This window comes from Pteropus alecto, unplaced genomic scaffold (genome assembly GCF_000325575.1).
Source record: "Pteropus alecto unplaced genomic scaffold, ASM32557v1 scaffold123, whole genome shotgun sequence".
NCBI lineage: Eukaryota > Metazoa > Chordata > Mammalia > Chiroptera > Pteropodidae > Pteropus > Pteropus alecto.
The window spans coordinates 6531147-6556257 of record NW_006433950.1 but is presented as its reverse complement, the minus strand read 5'-3'; the positions used below and the strand labels follow the sequence as shown (position 1 = coordinate 6556257).

Genomic DNA, 25111 nt, shown 5'->3' with positions numbered 1-25111 from the left:
AAGTGGGCACCCCAGATGCAGGCTGCCTGGGTTGAAGTCCTGCTTCACTATATGTGCTTAGCCCAATGCCTGGCATATCCTAAGTGCTTACTAAATGTTAGTGTTTATTGTTACTTAGCAAAGATTGTATAAAGGAATGAGGTTTGGAGTGGCCTTGAAGAATGGAAAGATTTTATGAGAAGGGGAGATCATTCCAGAAGCACAGAGGAACATGAATAAAGATACAGGGATATACTTGTTTAAGAATTATTAACCAATCCATTTGGTATATGGAGGCAATAATTATTTGGGAAAAGAGCAGGACAAGCTGGGAGAAGCCATATTAAAGACACTGAATACCAGAGTAAGGGGTTCGTATGTAATTTTGTATACAGTTAAGAGCCATGTTAAAACAAAAATATTTTAAGCAAGGCTATGTATGCTTAGGCAAACTTTAGGAAAATTAATCTGGCGTCTTTGTGTAAAGTGGGTTGCAGGTGGGGGGAAAAGGTGGAAAAGCAGACATGAGGCTATTACTATTGTCATTGGAAATAGTAACAAGACCTGCCTTAGGGAAAAGTTGATAAATAATAAACTCCTAACACCTAACGGAACTAGTTTGGCAGAAGGCAAAGTAGCTAGAAATGAAAGTGTTTAGAGCCACTCACAGTCAGGGAAAATTGGAAATAAAAAGAAGCACTTAATCCTAATGTCAGCCAATGATAAAGTGACACTCACTTTACAAAATTCTGATTTAAAAAATTAGTTTCAAGTATACAGTACATTGGTTAGACATTTATATAGTTTGTAAAATGATCTCTCTGATTACTCTATCTTCCCTCTGGCTCTACACATAGCCATTACATTACTGCTGACTGCATTCCCTATGCTGTGCTCCCCACCCCTGTGACCATCTATCGGCTACTAATTTGTACTTCTTTAACCCTTCACCGCTTTCTCCCAGCCTCCCATCCCTTGTTCTTTTTGTTCCTTAGATTCCACATACAACTGAAATCATATGGTATTTATCTTTCTCTGTCTGACTTATTTCACTCAGCATAATAAACTCTAGGTCCATCTATATCATTGCAAATGATAGGATTTCATTTTATTTTATGGTTGAGTAATATTCCATTGTATATATGAACCACAGCTGCTTTATCCAATAGTCTGTTGATGGGCATTTAGGTTGCATCTTTATCTTGGCTATTGTAAATAGTGCTGCCATGAACATACGGGTGATAGATCTTTACGAATTACTATTTTGGTATTCTTTGGATTAATACCCAGAAGTGCAATTGCTTGGTCAAAAGGTAGATCCACTTTTAATATTTTAGTAACCTCCAGATTGTTTTCCATAGTGACTGTACCAATTTGCAGTCCCACTTACAGTGTATGAGGGTTCCCTTTTCTCCACATCCTCGCCAACACTTATTCTTTGATTTATTGATGATACCCATTCTGACAGGTGTGAGGTGTTATCTCATTGTGCTTTTAATTTGCATTTCTCTGATGATTAGTGACCTCGAGTATCCTTTCATATGTCTATTGGCCCTCTGTATATCCTCTTTGGAGAAATCTCTATTCAGGTCTTCTGCCCCTTTTTTAACTGGAATGTTTGTTTTTTATTGTTGTTGAGTTGTATGAGTTCTTTATATATTTTGAATATTAATCTCTTATCCGATATATTATAAGCGAATATCTTCTTCCATTCAGTAGGTTGTCTTTTCATTTGTTGATGGTTTCCTTTGCTGTGCAAAACGTTTTAGTTTGATGTGGTCCCATTTGTTTGTTTTTTCTTTACAAAATTCTGATTTTAACATGTATTTTTTAGGAGCAAGACTATAGAGCCCACCAGTATTACCATCAAGTGATGCTGGCACTGAGGAATCAAGAACCCTGTCTTGGAGACGGGGTAGGGGAGTGGGGCATAGATACACATGTTCTTATGTGGGCAGCCACATAGAGGAGCACCTGTCAGGAATTCAAGCAGCTGGGCACTGTCATCAAAGAGCACATCCACATGTTTGTTCAACTCCCTTCTCAGCTCCTGCCCCATTGTGACAAAGAAGCCTGTTAACATTTTGTCAGCGTTTTATTTAGAAAGATAGCGCCTTGGCTGGTATTTTCACTTGTAGGAGCTGGCTGTCCTAAATGCAGTAGAAAATTGCCCTGAAACCCACACATCGGGCCAAGGAAGGTATAGGGTGGAACCAGATTACTTTCCTTGAAAAATAAATGTTAGTCAAGAAAGACAGTCTTTAGGGATAGAGTCAGGACAAAGATCCCTTAAGCGCCCTGTGTTCACCTGGAGGGAAGAAGGATCTATGAAGAATGGTCAGCTGGGGACTTAGTCACAGGACAGGGAAAGGAAACCCAGGTATCTAATCCAGCAAGACCTCTGAGAACTTAGATTCCTTTGATGGACCTCACACCTGGTAGAGTGCACCTTCAGATAGAGATAGAGAAGAGGATGATTTCCTTGCCATGGAAAGCCAGAGGTTGTCCAAGTGGCCACGGTCCTTTAGAGAACCAGAGAGTCCTTTTCCATAGAGTAAGGCTGCCTGATGAGGCAACTGTCACCTAGTCTGAGACCACCTTCTCTAAAATGGCTGCCTACGAGGAACTGTCCATGGTGCTTAGTTTCCCCACGCTTGAGCCCATTAGCTACTGTATGACAGGTGCTGTGCTAGGTACTTTATACACATTGTGTCCTTTGATAGTGATGGCAGCCCTGCAAAGTTAGTATTGTAATTAGCAGCCTTGTTTCTACAGATGAAAAGCCTAATGCTCTGAGCTTCATTTTCTACCTTGTCTAATTTGAATAACCTCTTCAGATATCAGCTTTGAGGATTTCCAGCCTAACGAAAGAGCATTAGCGTTAGATAAATCAAAAGTTACACTTTAAATATATTAAGGACCATTCTAAGAATTAATTTACCTAACAACTTCTTTAACTTCTAAATTTCTCTTCTCTGTGAGAAAGGAAATGATATAGCACCAAGTCAGTTCTAATTGTGATTTTTTTCCTTCGCATGAGAACTAGTACACAAAATCATTACTCTTTCTCCAGTCTGTGTAAAGGGTTATTTTTTCCTTCAAAGATTGTGGCAGTGGATCCCTACACCAAGAGAAACAGAGTTTATATCACAAGGCAGTCTTTATAAGAAAGATTAAGCAGGTATACCCATATTTCTGACTGTTGAGTATAGGAACTTCAATCATGTTTGTTAGAGGAAATTACCCCTCCTAAATAGAGGAAAACAAATCATGGTGTTTTTTTGTTTGTTTGTTTTGTTTTTGTGAAGATTAGCAAGACCTTGTTACCCTTTAACAATTTTTTCTTCTTTTCTTAGCTATAAGGTAAAAAAAAAAAAAAAGGTTCCAAGACAGAGGGCAAATAGGACTCATCCTTCATCAAATTGGAAGAAATATTTGCTGGGCAGTTGAACCCATAATAAAGGAAAATGCATGTGAACTTTTGATGCCAAATATTGCTAAATCTCAGGACCTGAAGCAGTATTTGGGTTGGGGAAGGGGGTTTACTCACACTCTAACGTTACAGAAACTCAAGGGAAGAGAAGCATAGTGTCTAAGCTAGGACTGGGCCTGAGAACCAAGTCAAGAGTTCTTGACTTGGGTCCATAGAACTTGGGGGTGGTGAGAAGGAGGGAGGTTCATGGATTGACTCCAGGAATCTCTGCATACCTTCAAAATGTAGACAACATGTTGTTTATGGACACATTTTACAGGGAGTGGTTAACTCCCAAGAAAGTCTCAAGATGTGCAGGAATATCCATTATGTAAAGATCCACTTGTTTAAATAGTCATTCTGGAAAGTTAAGTTTCGGTGAGCAAAACATCTGATTATACCTGCAGGTTTATATATCTGGGTTTGAAATAAGCAACCCATTTAAGTATGGCATTAATGCTAATTCAAATTAATGCCTATACTTGTATAATTTAATAAAGAATTCTAGTTTTATAGGAAACGTGTCTAATTAAGTAGAAAATGTGTGTTGTTCTTTTCAATTGGATTTATTTCTCTGGGGAGCCTATAAAATGAGAGAAGACATCAGTCAGGAAACATTTGACAAGAGCTCACAATATGGGAAGGCTATCACTCACCTGCCTAAAATTCAATAAAGCTACCAAAATAAGACATTCGCATAATAGTACAAATGCTGGAGGTCACTCTGTGCTCCCATCTATCACTGCATGGCCTATTAACATTGCAGAGACAAGAGAGCAGGGGAGGCACTGAATGTGGCCCACTCTCCTTTTTGACCATTCACTGAATTCTGATTGCCAAATATTTTACTCAGTTTGATGCAGATAAGAACCAGGATTCAACTGGACTTTTAAAGTCCATAGATTCAACATGGAGGAAGAATGAGTGAGTGCATATAAAAAATTCTCTTCTTTCTGCTCTCCAACCCTCCATCTTTCATTGACTCTTACTATATGGTGATTTAAAGAGCAGTGTGTGTGTGTGTGTGTGTGCATGTGTGAGGTGTGTGGCAACACCATCCACAAAAAACATTTGATTCCTCTCAAGTGTCTTTGACAGCTCAGTGAGCTGACATAACCCAGAAAACATGCTGTTATTTTGGGCAGGGCAGAAAAGCAAGGATAGTTTAGTTATCTCAGAGTTTTCCCGATAAAAGCTAACCCTACTGAAGGCAAAAAAGGATGTAGTCAATACACTGTGATCTATGGGGTCCCAGAAGCTTTTGGGTACTTAGGAAGGTGGGAATTCCACAAAAGTGGCAGATGTAATGGACACAAACCCTACAGTGCTATCATTTCACTTTAGTAAGAGACAGGTATGAATTGGAGGCAGCTATTTCCTGGAATGAACCCAATCCCATGTGATGAAGCAGGCATGAGGGCTGCAGGTCGGGATTTTCAAAAGGCACGGCAGCTGTGGTGGTCAGCACCTCACTTCCCAGGAGTGGAGTGTTGGGCAAGGGTGCTCCTGGGTGTCTCAGTTTTAGAACTGGGAGGAACCATGGAGGCCATCAGGTCAACCACTGCAGGGATCACATGTATAATCCAAGCCAGAACTGAGACTGGAACCAAGTGTCTTGACTGTCCAGTCATTGCTTTTGTCACTGTACTGCATGTATTAGGTCTTACTCCCAACATCTTATTCCCCTTTCCCAGTTCAGGGGGATGAGGCCAGAAGTTGTTCATGACTTGTGTAGTTCCCCAGTGGGGAGGATCTGGAAAGGTTCTTCTTGTTGGCTGGACACAGTCTACTAGAAGGCCAGCAGGTATGGGACCAGCTGAATTTTATGACCGTCTTGGTAGCTACAGAAGCCCACACAGCAATAAAATAGTAAACATGGAACATGTGCCAGGAACTGCTCTGGTATTTTATATGTGTGATGCCATTTAATCATCCCAGCATCCCCATGTCATAAGCACTGTTATTCTCCCTGTTCTAGACATGAGGAAACCCGTGAACAGAGAGGTTAAGTAGCGTGCTTAACATCACACTGATAGTGAGTGGCAGAGCTGGGATTTGAACCCAGACAGTCAGGCTCCAGTATGTTAGCCACTCTTTCTTGATTCTTGGAACTGTCTCTTGGTTTTTGGAACAAAAAATTAGCTGTCCTTCTTCTGCATACTTGTCTTTGACCCAGCTCCTATCCTTCCTTACCCAGACTTTCACCCACTCGAAGGAGAAGAGAGGGGAAAGCTTTTGGGCATACATAAAGGAATACATCAAAGTGAGGGGTCCAAAGTAAACTTTGCGTGGGTGGCCTATTTCACCACTACTTTCTGCAAGTCAGAATTGATGAAGAGTGGGGCTTCTAGTGACAATCTCAGTTTTCTCCTCCGAATCCTACCTGGTTGCTCAGCAATAAACAAAGATGGTTTATGGTGCTAACTCAGTTGACACAGGTGAGGATGGCAACCCACGGAGATGGTGGAGGGAACTTTATTTCTGAAGCAGTGTGGGCTGACCATATCTTAGTGCTGGCAAATGGCACTCCTCTATCTGCACCTCAAACCTTGAGGCAGGGAGACCTTGTCGATGTATAAGAAAGCCCATCTCAGTATTCCAACCTGGGGCTATTAGGATCTGCATTGTTGTGAAATTCTATGTGATCTTAAACAAAACTGCTACTGTCTCAAATTGAAGAACTGAGAGTACTCAGCTTGTTAGTGATCTGGCGATTCATTTTGTCACGAGTTTCGTGACTTCTTGCTTATAGTAAAATACAAGCTCTCAATGAGCTATTTAAATAATAATGAGAAGCTGAACATCATTTTTTCAACTCATTGAAGTAAATTTATGGTGTGGTGAAATGAAGTTACATTATATTCCTGAGAAGAGAGAAGAAAATCTGATGAAGAGAATTCCTCCTTTCCTAGTGAATTCTGAGAGCATTATATGCATTAGGCTAAGTCTAAAGGTATTGCACTTATGTATGCAATAATGAAGTATGACCTCCAGAATCAGATGTACAGGGAGAAACTTGGGATCATGGTCTCCAGATTCCCTGGGGAAAAGTCAACTACGTGGAAATCTGAGGTTTGATCTTACTCTCAGCCTAGCACGAAGTCGTGCATGGTACTAGCCAAACACTGATGATGCCATTAAGACTTGGCTAGAGATCCATGGATGTGTTTGAAGTTGCTGGCAGATGTGTGAGAGTCAGGTCATACTTCACCTCTTTTCTCTGTTCCACTTAACATGTCTCCCTCCCATAGAATCATGAACTATCAGAGCTTAAAGCAACTTCATAGATGCTCTGCATTGTACAGATGGAGAAACTGAGGCTCAGTGAGGGAGAGTTACTTACCCAAGGACACACTGCAAGTTACCAGCAGAGTTGGGAATCCAGGTCAGCTAATACTTTGTGGGCAATGCCTGTAACCCTTGTCTAGCTCCCACTTCAGCCTTTCCCTAGAGGTTGAAATGGGATTGATTCTTTACCCATTAACTCTGAGCTATGATCATGCTCTCCCACCTAATAGCATCAATATTAATGGGTAGTGAATGTGTGGACTTTGCCATTGCTCATAAATACAGTGTGTAAATGGGGGCTGCAGTTTATACACTGAGATGTGCTGTTTGAATCCCTTGGAGATTTATTTAGACTTGATTCTTGCATTCTTTAGTCTCTAGTCTCTCGGCAAAGCAATGAGCTTGCAGCTGGGAACAATCAGTGACTGATCTGTGGCAGAGAATGAAGATCACACTGACCTTGGCCTTCAGGGACATATTCATAGTGTGGCTCAGAGGGCTGCCACCCAGCGAGACCTGCTCAAGGGCTGGATTCCAACCTTTCCAGTCAGCCCCCTTGCCCACTGTTCTCCTTGGGGCCCCTTATTTTCTAATCAAACTGGAAGGGTTTCTCTTGCCTCCCTTGCCTACTGCCTGCTGTCTCGCTTCAGTGGCCTTGCCTTTATCACATTATTCTCATTTTCTTCAGTGCCCTTGCATCCAAAAAAGCATATATTCACATCCCACTCACCTGACCCACCAAATTTAAGTAATTTTGCCACTTCTATGTAAGATAGCAGTTTCTCTGATGGAATACAGTTTTTGCATCGGCTGCTTCTGGTCCACTTTGCTATACTTCTTAGCATCTGGCACAGTGCCTTATAAAGAACTTTTCTTTATTATGTTTAGATTAGATGAATGAATGAATGAATGAGTGAATGATTAAATAAATGATTGAATAAAAAAGCAGTTCTTCCTGGAATCTTTTATCAAATCAAGGACCACAGAAACTGAAGTTTTGTCATCCCACTTAAAAAAAAACTATTTAAAAATGTTTTCTTTATCTATTGCCACTTTACAAAACCACCCTTAAAATGCGAAGTTATTATCTGGTGTCTTAAAAATGCGAAGTTATTATCTCTCTTAGTTTTGTGAATTGAATGAGCTTAGCTGGGTGTCGTTCGCTTGAGGTCTCTCATACAGATTTAGTCATGTGGAGGCTGGGGCAAAAGTCACCTGAAGTCTCGACTAGGCTGGATGTCCAAGATGGACACGGCTGGCAGTTGATGCCAGCTGTTGGATCACCTACACTGTTGACTGAACTGGACCACCTACACTGAGCCTCTCCGTGTGGCCTGGGCTTCTTAGAGCATGGCGGCTGGTTCCCAAAGAGAGCATCCTAAGAATGAGTATTCCAAGAGAGCAAGGAGGAAGCTGGAAGATTTCTTAAGACCTGGCCTCAGAAGCCCCAGAATGTTACTTGCTCTGCACTTTATTGGTCAAGCAGGTTACTTAAGTCAGCCCAGTTACATAGAGAGAGAGTAGCATCTGTATACACAGAGGGAAGACGTTGACAGTGTCTGTCTTTGGAGACTATCCAGCTGTCAAACAGATACATTATCCTGAGAGCAACCTCTCTCTCTGAGTACCTTTCTTCATTAGGTTAGCTACTGTACCACTGAACACAGGGATGGTTTTAATAATAGGAAATATTTAGGGAAGGTAGGTGGCAGAAAGAAGGAGAGAGAGAAGTCAATTTTGAGATAACAGGAAGTAGGCCCCAGAGAGATGATACAGGGTATAAAATGAGGGTAGTAGGGAGATGGCGTGAGTGTGTTTGTGTGTACGGGGGTGAGTGCTCAAGAAAAACTTTGCCTACTTCTTTTACTAGTTTGGTATATGTTGGGGGTGGGTTGGAGAGAAAATTAAGCAGTTGATAAAATTATTTAAATCACATATAATGATAATGAAGGTTATTTAGAAAGATTAAAAAAGCACTTATAATCTCACCTACTGGACACGATTGTGTTCACTTTTCTTTCCAATTTTAATTCCTCCTTCTGTATATTTTATAGCTCTGCCATCATCCTGCTTTAACCCTGGGTTCTATACTGTTCATCCAGGCTCATTTTATAACAGCTTCTCCACATTAGCTGCTGTCTTCACCTGCCTCGTTTTAGAGGAAGATTTGTTATGGGCCAATGAGCTGAGCACAATTAGCAAGGGTGACTCAAATCTCCTGCCTTCCCATCACCCATTGGTGAATTGGTAAGGCTTAGGGGAAGCTGAACCTGGCCACTCTAAGCTATCTCTTCCTTGGCTGCCTTACTGGGGATGAAGCCCTCAGGGTGCTTCATAAATGTTTATAGCTGCCAGCAGGAAATACTCTTCCTATAAGCGGGGAGCCAAGCCAAGATTTTTCTCCTTCTGTCTTCAACCTCCCAAAGAGCTGTTGGTTTCTTAAGACAGTTAAGCCAGGGCACAAAAGTTTAGATTTCTCATCTCTTACAAGGGTTTATATTTCTTCCGGAAAGGGGACTTGATTTTACTGCTGTAGGTTTTTTTTTTTTTTTTTTGGCTACAAGAATCTGCTTACTTCTTTTTCTGATACTGAGATACCGGCCTTGGCACATTCTGGGCAGTGGAGGCCATCCCCCTTCAGCTGTAATTCCCTCATCTCTCCTCCGATTTAAATCCCACTTTACATCATTCTGTGTCCTTCTTGAAGCTGTCCCTCTTCCACACCCACACTCGAGTTTCTGACATCTTAAAACATTTACCCTTTGCTTGTAGTCACAGTCTCCTAGAGGGTAGCATGATGTCATAAACGGACCTTGGCCTGCAAATCAAGATACTTCGAATTGTAAAAGGGGTCAAATAATGTAGTGATGGAAAAAAATCTAACTATGGGCATTGAACACATAGTGCAATATATATATGACATACTATTGAATTGTACACTTGAAACATTGGATTTTGTTAATCAATGTCATCCCCCCCCGAAAAATAATTAATTAATTTTTAAAAATCTTGTCCCATTGCTAACTATCCATGTGTCCTTGGCGAAGTCTTAGCATCCCCTGAACTTCAGCTTCTCTGATTTAAAAATGAAGGGCTGATCTCTCTTGTTCCTTTCATCTATGATTCTATGATCTAAGTCCTTTGACCTTTGAGGCTACTCTTGTCCATCACTCTAGAAATTGCTGAAATTTGGTCAATTAATGCTCATTCTCCTCAATGACCCTGAGTTTTCCTGCTCATATGACAGTGTTGAAATGTGTATTGTTATTGAAAACAAAGATTGGGTCTCTTTCACAATCTGACTCCTGCCCTCCCCCACTGCTTATTTCCTTTTCATCCAATAAGTAGATTTCAGACCCTATTCTTCCTTTTGGTTGATGCTCAGAGTCTCTAATGACAAAGAGCAACAAATGGAAGCATACTTTCTGAAAACTGTACTTCAAACACTCTATTAATGCAACATGCCACAGACCAATCCCGAAAGAATGCCCACAGACCAATTCGATTCTCCTTTGACAACTCATCTGGGAAGAAGAAGTGATTAACTGGAGGGCAGCTGAGTCCCTGTTATCTCACCAGAGCATGAAGGCCCATTGCAAGGACAAACAGTCTGTCTGGAAGTCCGTGTTTGCTCAGCCCCAAATTTCCGAAGATTTGTTTGTGCTGAAAAAAGTTATAGGGACAGTGTTGAGGGAGCTGGAAATGATTTGGTGTAATGTCAGAAAAAACCAGTGCTTTTCTAAGGTGGTTTTATGTCCTTAAATGTGAGGTCCTCTGGAGAAGCCACCATTCTGGTTAGCCAGTGGCCACCAAATGATGTAACCTTCTTAATACCCAACCAGAACCCCACCCTGCCCTTCTAACTTACTTCTACCACATTCCCTTATCCTTCTGCCCCAAGGCACACACCCTACACTTCTCTGCCTCTGGCCTTTCCCTTATGCTCTTCCCTCTGCTTGAAATATTCTGTTCACTCTTTGGGGCAAAAAGAAGCAAATGATGCCTCCATTATGGGCTTTGGAGTCTAAATGACTTGAGTTTGTATTCCAGCTCTTCTACTTCTAGATCAGTTTACTTAACTTCCCTTAGCCTCAATCTTCTCATGTGTAAAATGGAGCCAATGATACCAGTCTTGCAGGGCTAGTGTAAAGATTTGTATGAGATGTAGGAGATTTGCAGCATTGAACACACAGGCACTAAACAGTGCCTGACATATGGCAGGGGCCAATGAGCATCATTAACTGTTATTTCTTTTATGCATACCTTTTGGGGACAGTAACTAGTACCATATTTATGTAGACATATAATTTATCGCAGCGCTAGACAGAACACTTCTTGAAGGTAGGAATTATTTGGCACTCCTGTTTATCACTTTCCATGCTAAGCACAGAGCTTTGGACAGAATAGATTCTTAATTTATTTTGTTCAGATGAATTATTTTACCTTTGTTGGTAATACCCAACAAAGTCAGAAGAAAGTCATTGTTAAAAAAAAAAAAAACAGGGCAAAAAATAATTTTTTTCTACATTTTTAGCCATACTGTATAGAGTTCAGCTTTGGGTTCCTGCCTCTTAAACTATAATTCTTGGGAGTGGGGAGGGGAGGGAGACCATGACCTTTCCTGTGTGCTTTGGTATTTAGTGCTCTGCAGGACACTTGCTGAATATTTAAAAATGTTGCTATTCATGATAAAAGCTTGTAGAGCAACAGATCAGGGAGCAGAAAGACAACTTGGTGATGGATTTGTTTCAGACCAACACAGGAGAAAGGCTGCTTAAGGGTACTGTGATTGTTCTAACCTCTCTAGCCCATTCTGAAACCCTATTCTCTTACAAATGCAACTCCGGAGTTTCTGGGTTTCATTTTTGTCAGGAGTCCCTGGGCCTCACTCCCAGCAGTGGAGGGAGAGGCCTAGGGTGGGGCAGCTCCTCTCCTGGCATCCCAGCATAAGGTCCTTTGGGTGACAGTGATCTACATTGTTCTCAAGAGTGGTCCAGGAAGTGAGGAAGCCATCTCCCAGAATGACTTTGGCTTCCATACTGGTGACTGTAGCAAGATAAATAAAGCTTTGGGGTCAGCAGAGGCAGCATAGCAAAGACTCCCGGCTCCTCCTCTCACTTGTGACCTTAAGCAAGTCATTTAATTTTGTCGAGCCTCAGTGTCCCCATCTGGGAAATGGGGATATGGTAGTAGGAGTGTCTACCTCATAGGATGTTTATTAGAATCAAAGGCATTAAATTACCAAGAACTGTACCAAGAATGTAGTCTATGCTCTGTGAGTGTTGACTATAATTATTTTTGAGCCATAAGAGTTATTCTCCCAAGTCAAATGAAAAGCTGTGTATCATGTGCCTCTTTTGTGCTTCCACTTTGATCCTCAGGCTTGTGCAGTGAGGAGAGCTTGCGGAAGGAAAGGGGAAGCCTGCTTTGTTCCAGGCAGGAGACAAAGGGAGCTATGGTGGTGAGGGTAGAATAAAGGGGCCAGATTTGTAGATATAGAGGAGGAATCCTGGTGGTTACACGTGCAACTGAGGGAAAAAGAGGATCCAGGGGCGGCTCCCAGGTGACTGAGACACAGGATCTGTGGGTGGCGATGCCATAAGAAAGAGGCTCATATGGGGAGGCTGGGTTTATGCCGCCAGTAGAATATTGGGATAGTAGGTGGTGATGTCTAAAAAGTGTTACAAATACCGCTCTGGAACTTGGGAGAGTGGTCTGAATAAAGCTATAAATTTAGGAGTCACCAATGTTTGTAGTAAATACCATGAGAACCAGTAAGATCTTTAGATAACCTGTAGCCAAATGCCCAGTGTCCAGATCAGGGACGGATAGTAAATATTTCAGGCTTTGCAGGCTGTGTGATCTCTTTGCAAGTATCCTACACTGGCATTTTGGCTTGAAAGCCACCATAGACAATACATAAGTGAATGAGTGTGGTTGTGTTTCAAATAAAACGTTATTTACAAAAACCAATGGGCTATAGTTTGCCCACCCCTACTCTAGACCGTTATCTTACACATAGTAGGTATACAGTAAATATTTTTTTGGATTAACCTACTAGCTTCAGAAATTGTCTGAAGTCCAGATATTTTTTAACAATTAAATTTCTAGGAACTCATCTATGGTCATGATACCCTGAACAAGCCCGATCCCATCTGATCTTGGTTGCTAAGAAGGGTTGGGCCTGGTTAGTACTTGGATGGGAGACCACCCAGGAAAACCAGGTGCTGTAGGCATAAAAAAGTAAAAAAATGAGGGATTGTAAGCTGACAAGGTCCTTGCAATCTGTGAGGTCAACCAAGGGTTGCCTCGCCTAAATAAAATAAATAAAATAAAAATAAAATAAAATAAAATACATTTCTGGGAACTCAAACTTTTGTTAGTGACACACCAAAACACTCACAAAAAGAAGTAGGAGAGAAGATGTTTGAATTTCTGTTGTCGTACATAAAATAAACTGCATAGAGATATGCCGTAGAGTTGCAAAGTATACAGCTGGAAACTTTTTCTAAACTAAGTCCTAGGCCTTCAGCCAAGTATAATAAATCAGACTGGTGAATTACAGGGCCAGGTGATGAGAGAACCATTGGATGTTAAACTCTCTGAGAACCGAGGCTGCTGGATAAGGTGAGACTCAGCTTCTAGACCACTCTTAGAGCCCTGATGGCACTCTCGTCAGGTCTGGAAAATTGACTGCAAATGTGTTAAATAATTAAGAAACTGCCCACAAGCATTTGTAGCTTTGATTGCAAAGAAGCAGCCATAGAAGGAAATGAGAGGAAAGCAAAGTCAGGGCTCCTTGTCTGGTATACAGGGCTCGCTTCTCCATCACCTGCCACAGCCCCCTCCTTCCCTTTCATTTCTCATCACTTCCTACCACATTCTCTAAAATCCAATGACACTCAACCCTTGACTCTTCTAGAAAGTTCCTTGTTCTCTCATCAGGACAGTGCACATGCTTTTGCCACCAATCCAAACTTTTGGTGGATTTTTACTTATGGTCCAAGACCCAGCTCATTTGTTACTTTCTGTGTGAAGGCTCACCTGATCTCTGTTCCCTCCCCCATGTTCCCACAGAATTTGGCGGATTCTTCTTTAATGTGCTACTTATTACTGTATTATAATTGTCTGGGCATGGTTGGGAGTTGTATCTAGATTTGAAGCCAAGCTCTTCAAGTTTCTAGCTGTGTGGCTTTTGACGAATTACATTAACTTCTTTGGGCCTTGGTCTTATAATCTGCAAACTGTGGCTGTTCAGAAGAGCTATCATAAGGTTGTTGGGAGGTCTATGTGCAATTATGTCAGAGAGCTTACTTGGCACAGTACCTAATACATAGTAAGTATTCATTGAATTTTAGCTTTTCTTCTTTTTCTTCTCCACTTGACTTTGACCTTATAGGAATTAGGGATATGACTTGAATATTTCACTAATCCAAGTGCCTAGCTCTGTGTTTGGTGTATGGTGGTTCCAATTTTGTTATGTTGTTAGTGATGAAAATACAACTCAGTGGATAGTAGGAAATGAATGCTTATTTGTTTGAATGGTATGGTGGTGTGCGTTATTGGTCCCAAGTTTTAACTCCTCTATAGCAGACATCCATCCATACCTTTGCCATGACCTCTAAATGGACACTGAAATTCCCCATTTTTTGACTTTGGTACTGCCTATGTAACTTTTTGGCTGTTGGGTATTAGAGAGAGCGATTCGAGAATAACCTTGAAATGTGTGACCGGGTTTACCCTGCTGTGCTTCTTCCACCACCGTCCGAACACGTGCCTGGAGGCTGGTCCCAGAAGAGTGAGTACTATTTGAAGCATACCCAGATCTAACCCATGGCTTGGAGTCAAGCCTGGTTAAGCCCAGATAAATCAGCCAAATTCTAGCCAACCTCTAATCTACTAAGTTATGTGGTAGTTAGTCTATTACACAGGAAAAGCTGAGTTATACATGTTCATAGTAAGAGGAAAAGAACTGACCACTACCATGTAGTTTTCGTGGTCTGGCTTTAAGGACCAGTCATATAAACATGACACAATAGCAGATAATAATACATCATGGGGAAAATTTCAAGGGTGGCATTGCTGAAATATGGGAGTGGAGTTGATGATGAAAAAAATAAAAATTGAAGTCATATAAAGAATGATCGCTGAGCTCCCCTGCTTGAGTTTTATTTCCAGATCCAAATGAAGAGAAGTCCTCCAACAGCCAGAGTGAGGAGGGGTCCTCTTTTGATTGTTTATACCAAACATGGGCTCTTAGAATCTCCTCACGGGGAGAGATTTCCAGAGTTCATCTGGCCCAGCTTTTTGTCCCCTGTACAAATGTATTCTGTAGCATCCCTGACGGGAGCTGATCCAAATTTAGTCACTTACCTGCTGTGTGATCCTGGATAACTGCAAAAACTGTGGGATTTTGGAATCAGACAGACTTGGTTTTAAATTCCAACATTGTGACATTAAGAATTTTCTCACCTCTGGATCTCTCATCTCTTATAAAAAATAGAGATAATGAGAATGCCTATCTCACAGAGCTATCGGGAGAGTTAACTGGGCAACAAAATGGCATATCCAGCTGAGCATCTGGCTCCAGATGCAATGGCTCCCTTCCTTCTTTGGAGCTGCACAGAGTATATCACCCCTCTGCCACATGAAAACCCTTCTGATGTCTCAATAAAGGGTATAGAGGAGAAATAAGTTGAGCCCCAACTGGGCCCCTGCCACGTGCAGTCCAGATGCTGAGCCTGCTGGCTTGAATCAGCTATCTCCTTCCCAGCTCACTTGATGGGACATTTCAATTTTAAATTGTCAGTTGTCAGCACTTTTAAATATCCCAGGACTAAGAAAACATCAGCGGCAACTATTGACCGTTTTATTATTGATTTAATCAGATAGTTGCACAAATTATGGTCCATAAAATTCTGAGCTCCCTGTAGTCTTCCACAAGCAGAGTTTCAGTGTAACTTAAAATAAGATCTAGAAGAGCAGAGATGGATCAGTGTGAGCTAAGACGGATGCATAAAGTGTATGTAGAGAAGGGGTCGTTCAGAGAAAAGAGTGCAATTTCTAAGTGAGCTGGACTGTAAATGGGGAGAAGAGAAGGTGAGAAAGGGAGGTTGGGGACAGGTAAGAAACACTGAATAACATGAGGAGTTTGAACTTTGTGGCCATCGGGGAACCATTGAAAGTTTTTGAGCAAGAAAATGGCGTGGTCAAGCTTTGCTTCGGGAAGATAACTTGCAAGAAATTGAGAATAGATTGCTTTGGTGGAGTAGAACAACCAGAGACAGGAAAATACTTAGATGTCTATTATCTCTGTCTGAACAAGAGGCAACAAAGGTTGTGCTTGGGTCCTGGAAAACAGAGAACAAATATGAGATACATTGCAGTGCAAAATCCACAGAATGTATTGACTAAGCAGGAAAGGCAAAGAGAGAGGGATGGATGACTCAGGTTTTAAGCCTGAGGAAAGCATCTGAGTTATATAATTTAACGTGCAGGATGTGGAATATATCTAGTGTCACCAGGCTTTTCTCACTTATTCTTAATGCATATATGTGTGTATATATAGCTCCATGTACATTTGGAACAGGATAAAAAATTAATAGCCTGATATTTTGCACACACTATTCCATTTCAATCTTCATTTGCTTTAAATGTATGTAATTATGGGTATTGCGAAATAAGAGTACAAGCCTTTTTAACTTCGTCTGAGAAGTAACAGTTTCATACTGACAGTATAAGGATTGTATTTCAGGATTTTCAAAATATCTATGCTAGTTCTACTGATAATAGTAGCTGCGATAGTACTTGTGTGCCAATGCTTTTCACACATTACCTCACTTGTCCTCACAACAATTTTTGAGATAGACTCTGTAAAGGGTCTCCCCAAGCCACTCCCAACTCCATTTTCCTTTGCTTCCTACAGTAAAGAATGGCCTCTCTTGCAACAGAGGTGGCCATATAACCCAGGTCTTGACAATGAGAATGTAAACGACATCTGCTTAGAGAGTTCTGGCAAGACACTGGCTTCCTGGCAGAAGAAAGCAGTGTCAGAAGAGACTGAGCTGGCACTTCCTCTAACTCCTTCCTTGTGGCTTGAACATGCTGGATTTGATGCTTAAAGCTGGGGCAGCCATTTGCAACCATAGATGACACACATGAAGATGAAAAGCCTCAGATGTCAGAGCAGGAGACAGAAAGCGCATGTGCCCTCAATGACATCGCTGAGTCACTGAACCAGACTCGGAATCACTACATACACATTTCTTGATAAGTGAGACAACAAATATCTGCCATATTTAAGCCACCGTTGGTTGTGTTTTCTGTTACTTGCAAACAAATGTGCCCTGATGTTCAGTTACTTGCCCAGGGCCAAGCCAAGAAATAGTGGAGCTGGAATTCAAATCCAGATCTTTCTGACTGAAAAGTGATGCTATTAAACTGCTGCATTTTCTCCCTTTCAACACCCCCGGAGGGTAAAGCCAAGGGCTTATTTTGTTGTGTGTGATGGCTGCATCTCCTGTCCTTCCTATGGTCTCCATCTCTCGCTCCTTCCTTCATAATTTTGGATATCTCCTAGGTATCAGACACTGAAGCAAGCCTTAGGAGATAGAGGATTATGATTCAGTCCTTTTTCTCAGGTTCTTCATGATACAGAGAAGGGGTTGGCAAACTATGGCCCATGGGCCAAATTTGACCCACTGCCTCTTTTTGTACAACCTACTATCTAAGAATGGTTTTTATATTTTCAAATTGTTGAAAGAAAATCAAAAGAATAATATTTCATGAGCTGTAATAATTATATGAAATTCAAATTCAAGTTTCAGTGTTCATAAATACGAATCTATAAGAACATAGCCATGCCCATTTTTTATGTATTATGTATGGCAGTTCTTGTGCTGCAACTGCAGAGTTGAATAGTTGCAACAGATATCATACGTCCTGCAAAGCCTAAAATGTTTACTACCTGGCCCTTTACAGAGGAGTTCACTGACCTGGTCTACAGGGGTGGAGTTTAGAGAGGAATAAGGCAAATGAACAACTCATTCTAGGTAAGGGAAAGAAAAGGGATGTATATACTTGAGATACTTGGAAAAATTTCCCAAAGTAATGGGAGACTCCAAAGCTCTGAGTCTAGAGATGAGACTCGGAGCTTTGGAGTCTCCCATTACTTTTCCTTTTTAGAGATAGATTCTAGAGAGGTTGAGAGAGTATGGGTGGACTGAGATATCTGTCAGGTTTAGTTACCTTTGTCTAATGAATGCCTTTTGTTACTTGTTGTTCCTTAGACACAGAACTGTGTGCTTCAGTAGGTTTGAACTCCATTCAAAGGAAGAGAATACTTGAATTCTTTTAATGCACACTGTAAAAATTACCTTAGAAAAAATCGATTGACCTTTTAATTAAAGCCCTCAGAGCCTCCCACATATTGGCTTTCCCCTACAACTCTTCTTTGTGTGCTAGAGATTACTGTGAGCACATAAGTTATTCCCCTGGAATCCTGATTCCTGTCAAGCAGGTCTTACTGTCCTTGGGGACACCACATACCTTGTACATGTCCCTGGGTTGATGGAAAAAGACCTTTCCATGAACCCAACTCTAAAAATAAACAGAACTATTTAATTTTCTTTCTTTTTTTTTTCTGTGAAAGAAAGTGCCAGGAAGTCTCCTGAAATAATAATGGTGCTTGTCAGTTGCTCAGCATCATACAACTTAGCACTTTTCTGTCCATTTTGATTCAGACTCTTAAAATAACCTTGACCCAAATAATTTGATCATAATGAAAAATGATGAAACTATATAAAAATACAAATCTGATATACCAACAAAAGAGACTTTTGAGATCAATGAACTCATACCCTTTTCGTCTTTATTTTATAGATGAGGAAATTGAGGTTCAGTGAGAAAGGCAGCTACTCAATGACAGATCAAGGTGTATGCTTTCCAGTTATGATAATGAAGGCCAGCGCTACCTGGCACCTTTATTAATCACATGTGTGTGGTCTATAGGTAAGGTGACTCCATAATTTGTTATTCAGACTGAAATACTTTGGCTCAACATGCATAAAGCAGACATGTTTACCCTATCTGTAGATATAGCAGGTACATTAGGCCATGGAGACCTTTGGACTCATTCTGATAATCAGGTGTGTCTCTAAAATTTACTTCTGTTTCATGACTCATATCTCTAGTCCCATGGATCTTACAACCTTTGCATTTGATGAGGGCCAGACCCCTAGAGCAGCTTCTTAGTAGAGTTCCAGTCCTGGTTTCTTCCATGGATCACTGGTTTTATGCCACATCCAAAGCCTGGGCAATAGAGAAATCAGGAGCTGGACCTGAGAGGAGAATATGGATGTGATAAGTGCTCCTACACTTACACAACCTCTCTAAAGTGTTAAGGTTACTGTCTTTAGATCCAGGGAGAATGTTTTCAAACAGGACTGGTGGCTGATTCTAGATAAATGAGCTTGGGATATCCAAAAGAGGGAAAAGAATGAAGACTTTTTCTTGACATTGCATATGCATGTGTTTTATTGTGTTTTGTTTTTAGAAAAGAGTAACAGTTAGTCAGTGTTTATTGATTATCAGTGGTGGCCTCATCTCTGAGCTATGTCAGAAAACTAAGAAATATGACAGGGGAAAGGAAGAGAAAATATAATTATTCCATTATTGCTTGTGGTCAGGAACCAACTAAGGAAATAGAGAGCTAAAGGCATTAGAATAATGCTATACTTATTGAGACAACTATTAGAACATACAAACCTTCCTAAATATCTGAATAACTGCACACACACAAAACTGTAGACTATGTAATGAAAGATTTAAAAAATAGAACTATTAAACAGCAACATAGTACAAATAATATGATAGAAATAAGACCAAACATTTGAAAGTAAACTAATATATACACATCAACATTTTCATGTATGCAAGTAACAGCCAGTTAGAAGATACCCCACTACAGAGGCCACACACATATAAAGATATGCTACCAAGGAATAAACGTACTAAAAAATGTTCAATTCACATAAGAAAAAAAGTTTTAAATCCTGAAGGATACCAAAGAAGACTTGAATAAATGGAATAACTTGCTATGTTCTTGGATAGGAAAATTTATCATAATAAAATGTCAATTCTCCATAATTTATACTTTTAAAATGATTATAATAAGATATACAGAGTTTTGTTTTTAATCGGATGAGCTTCTTCTAAATTTCACTTGATAAAATAAACTAGAATGGGGGAAAAATACTTATAAGGAGAAATGATTATCCATCCCAGATATAAAAATATGCTATAAGGCCTCAATAACTAAGCATGGTAGTTGTGGTGAATGAAACATACCCATTAAACAAAGGATAAAATATAGAAATAGATAAAATACTGTGGCAATTCAGAATATAATAAATAAAATATCTCCAATTATAGGGGAAAAGATGGACAATTCAGTAAATGATGTTGAAATAATTGGATAGCCATTTGGAAAAATTTCAAAGGTATCAAAGGTTTAAATTCTGACCTATTTCACTTAGCATAATACTGTCTAGGTCCATCCATGTCATTGCAAGTGGTAAGATTTTATTTTTTTATGGCTGAATAATATCCCATTGTAAATATTACTACAACTTCTTTATCCAATTGTCTATTGATGGGCACTTAGGTTGCTTTCATATATTGGCTATTGTGACAAATATCATATGATTTCACTTATATGTGGAATCTGAAGAACAAAATAAATGAACAAATAAAACCAAAACAGATTTATAGATACAGAGAGCAAACTGATGAGAAGGGGATTGAAGATTGGGTGGAAAAGGTGAAGGGATTAAGAAGTAAAAATTAGCAATTACGAAGTAGTCACGGGAATGTAATGTACAACATAGGGAATATAGTCTATAATATTGTAATAATTGCATATAGTGCCAGGTAGAGGCTAGACTAATCAGGGAGATTGCTTCATAAATTATATAAATGTCTAACCACTATGCTGTGCACCTGAAACTAATGTAAAATAATATTGAATGTCAACTGTAATTAAAAATGAAAAATAAAAAAAGATTTAAAATGTGAAATTATAAATGAACACAAAGAAAACATAGAAGAATTCTTTTGTAACATTGGAGAGAAGCGGCCTTTCTAACTCTGACTAGAAGTCTAGAAGCCATACAAGAAAAAATTGATTAAAAAAAGATTGATATGTTAAATTTTATTAAAAACTCATAAAAACTCTGCATGGGGAAAAATAAAGAAATAACAAACTCAGAAGAATTATTTGCAATGCTTAAAATACAGTGGTAATTTGTTATTTTAAAAATCCTTATCCCAATATTAAGATAAAATATGGGTAAAGGATCTGAATAGATTTTTCTCTAAAGAAGATATACAGATGTCCAATAAGCACATAAAATGCTACTCAACATCATTAGATATCAGGGAAATGCAAATGAGAACCACAATGAAATACTACCTCACATTAACTAGGATGGTTATTATAGAAAAGACAGATAATAACAAGTGTTGGCGACGATGTGGAGAAATTGGAATCCTCATATAGTACTGATGGGAATATAAAATGGTTCAGCCACTTTGGAAAACAGTCTGGCAGCTTCTCTGAAGATTAAACACAGAGTTACTACATGACCTAATATTATGCATCAGTATATATCCAAGAAAATTAAAAACATACATCCACCCAAAAAACTTGTATGCAAATGTTCATAGAAGTATTAATCATAATTGCCAAAAAGTGACAAAAACCTAAATGTCCACCAACTGATGAATGATAAAGAAAATGTGGTACCTCCATACAATGTAATATTATTCAACAATAAAAGGATATAAAGTACTGACACATCCCTACAACATAGGTGATCCTTGAAAACATGCTACGTGAAAGAAGCCAGTCACAAAAGACTATGTATGGTATGGTCCATTTATATAAAATATCCTGAATAAGCAAATGTATAGAGACAGAAATTAGATTCGTGGCCACCTAGAACTGAGGTGGGGGAGGGGGAAGTTAAAGTGATGGTGGGGAATTAGAAGGTGACGGCTAGAGCGTATGGGGTTTCTTTTGGCGGTTATGAAAATGTTCTAAAATTGATTGTGGTTATGGCTGAACGAGTCTGAATATACTAAAAACTACTGAATTTAATATTTTAAATAGGTAAATCATGGTTACAAATTATATATCAAGAAAAAAAAAACCAGATATACAGAAAAGAAAGCCGTCATGCTACCAAAAAAAAAAAAAAAAAGAAAGAAAGGACTTATTCGTGGTACTACCCCAAATCTTGGTGCTCCTAAAACAACCCCACATACTACCAGTGCTCTGCACCCCAATGTTTGGAAAACACTGAGGACCTATGTAAAAGTATCATGGGGTACTCTTAGCGAAACTGTTTAAACCAATCTAATCATGAGGAAACAATCAGACCAATTCAGAACATGGGACATTTTATGGGACAGCATCCCTGGATTCTTCAAAAGATTAAAAAAAAAAAGGCAATTGTTTTAGACAAAAGAGATGAAATAGATGTGGAAACTAAATTCAGTGTATGATCCTGTGTTTTGGAAGAAAAGCCTAAAAGTATCATTGGAAAAATTGAGGAAATTTGAATATGGACTTAATGTTATATAATAGTATCAATATTAAAATTTTTATGTATAATAATGGTATTATTAGTATATGGGAGAATGCCCTCATTCTTAGTAGAAATACACTTAAATATTAGAGAATAAAGTGTCATGATAACTGCCACTTATTTTAAAGTGGCTTGACTAAACAAACAAAAAATATATATTTTGTATACCCACACACATATATAAAGCGAAAGTGGGAAAATGTTAGCAGTAAGTGAGTATTTAATAGGTGAAAGGTATATACATGTGTTCACATATATACTGTTCACATGTATATATACTGTTCTTTCATTTTTTTGTAGATTTGACATTTTTCAGAATAGAAAGATGGAAAAAATGAATTAAAATATATTTAAGTATTAAAAAATGAACTGAAATAATGATAGCATTTGGCTTTCGTGATTTAGATAATTGTCTCAATAGCTGGCTTACTTCTCTTTGTATGTGCATTTCGCTTTGGTATGATATGATTTTACATTTTGTTATTGCTTTCTGAAAAAATATTATAATTTGATTACCACTGATTCTCTCAAGTTTTACTTAAAAGTCATTTCTTATTACTTAGAGCTGTATCCATCTGTGGATCTGGGTCATATGAGCTTTTTTTCCCTGTGTTATATCACCAATTTGGGAAATCTTAGTCAAGTTGCCTTCCCATTTCCGATTTCCCATTTTTTAGAAGACGAAGAATGAGAAGAGTGAAGAGTCAAGGCAGAGAGGGAGAAGACTTTATAACATAATATCCAGAATATATAAAGAACTCTCACCAAATTAAAAAACAGACATGTGACACAATATAAAAATGTGCAAAAGGCTTGACTAGGCACATCCCAAGACAGGGTACCGAAATGGTTAATAAACACATGACCGGGTGCTCAGCCTCATTAGCCATCAGGAAAGGGCAATTAAAAACACAATGAGATACGATTCCACACCCATCGACATGAGTGAAATAAAAAAGACTCACAAAATCAAGTGCTGGTGAGGATGCAGTGCAGCTGGAACTTTCACACACTTCTGATTTGACTATGAATTAGAAGCGTCGCTTTTGAAAATGGCTTGCCAATATCTGATAAAGCTGAACATTCACAACTCTGAGACTTGGCATTTCTCTCCTAATTATATATTCAATGGAACTCTATAGGCATGCAACCCTTTATTTGTATTAGCTCCAAACTGAGAACAGCTCACATACCCATCAATAGTAGAATGGATAAGTAAATTACAGTGTTTTCATATAAAGGAATACTGTACAACCATAAAAATGAATAAGCTGCTACTACACAGAACAGTGAATGAATTCCGCCAACACGATGTTGAAAGAAGCCAGACCTAAAATATTACATACTATGTATAGATCCTATTGATCAGAGTTCAAACACAGTCAAATTTGGTCTATAATAATAGAAGGCTACTTTTGGAAGAGATGGTGGTAGTGAGTGGGAGTGAGTATGATGGGGGCTTCTGAAGGCCTGATATTACTCTAATTCGCTGGTAGTATGAGTGTGTTCCCTTTGGGAAAATTCCTCAAGTATTTTTTCTATGGCATGCTGTATTTTAACAAAAATTTATTTAAACAACAAAAGAATAAAGGTTTAAACATTACTTCCTTCAATCTATTAGATCTCGGGGAATTAGTTACATCAGGGATGTGAAATGGAAATACAGTTTTTATTTTGAATTACACACTTACAACATGCATCCAGATTACTTAGGTACATAATTATTTTGTGTGTATGTGATGTGTTATGCATAATAAATAACATTTGTGGAACAGTTGCAATTTCTCATTCATTTTTTAAATTTAATTCTCACACACAAATTGTGTGAGAATATTTTCTCAATTTTACAGATAAGAAAATAGGCTTAAAGAAGTTGAGGGAGATACCCAAGTTTACCCAGTTAGAATTTGTATGTAATTTTAACAAATTATAGGCAGCTGGGTGTAGATGTACAATCTACTGTGTGGATTTTTGTCTTGCGTCATAATTCAGAAATCCCAGGCAGAGGAATTTAAGAGTTGAGTGCATCTCTTTACTTTCCTTACATGGTCAGATTGTACAATCTTTCCATGTCGCAGTTGATACTCGCTAATAGACTCTGGCTGGAACACAGCGTTTATCTCCTTCTCATTTGTATCATACAGATAAATTTAAAATATGACACTTTGTTGGCACAGAGGAAAGCCAGTTTCAAAGTGTCCCACTTTTTCTCTTCTATTCAGTCTTGGAAATGGTGCAAAATAACATATGCGCTGGCCCAGTTTGAGGACACAGCCTGGTCATGTAGTAAAGACCAAGACTTGTCCTTCCAGTGCATGGTGCTTAGTCATGGGACCTCCCATCCCACGTGGACCCGCCACCTCCCAGCCCCTTGGAGAGAGTCCTAGAGTGACCATCTATGAGGGTGAAGCGAGAAGGGAAGACAGAGCTGGGGACTGGGTGAAAGTTCCTTTTGAGGCTCAGAGGAAGGTAGTGGGAAGGAGGCTGGACCAGAGTTGGAAGACCCTGGTTGACGTCTCCACAACAGTACCCCCCAACCGTGGGAACTGGAGCAAGCCACAAACCACATTATCATGCAGTGTCGTGGAAAGGGCACTGGACTTCCAGCCAAACTTGGGTTTGAATTCTGGCTGGGCGTCTTACCAGCTGTGTGACCTTGGCCCCATGTGTCACTGTTTCTAGATCTCGTTTTCCTCATCTATAAACTGAAGGGGCTGTTTGGATG

General features: G+C 39.4%; 1 pseudogene; it reads left to right on the top strand.

Annotated features, from left to right (window-relative positions):
- Positions 1-12856: 12856 nt before the first annotated feature.
- Positions 12857-12975, top strand: LOC112477334 (annotated as a pseudogene).
- The last annotated feature ends 12136 nt before the right edge of the window (positions 12976-25111 follow it).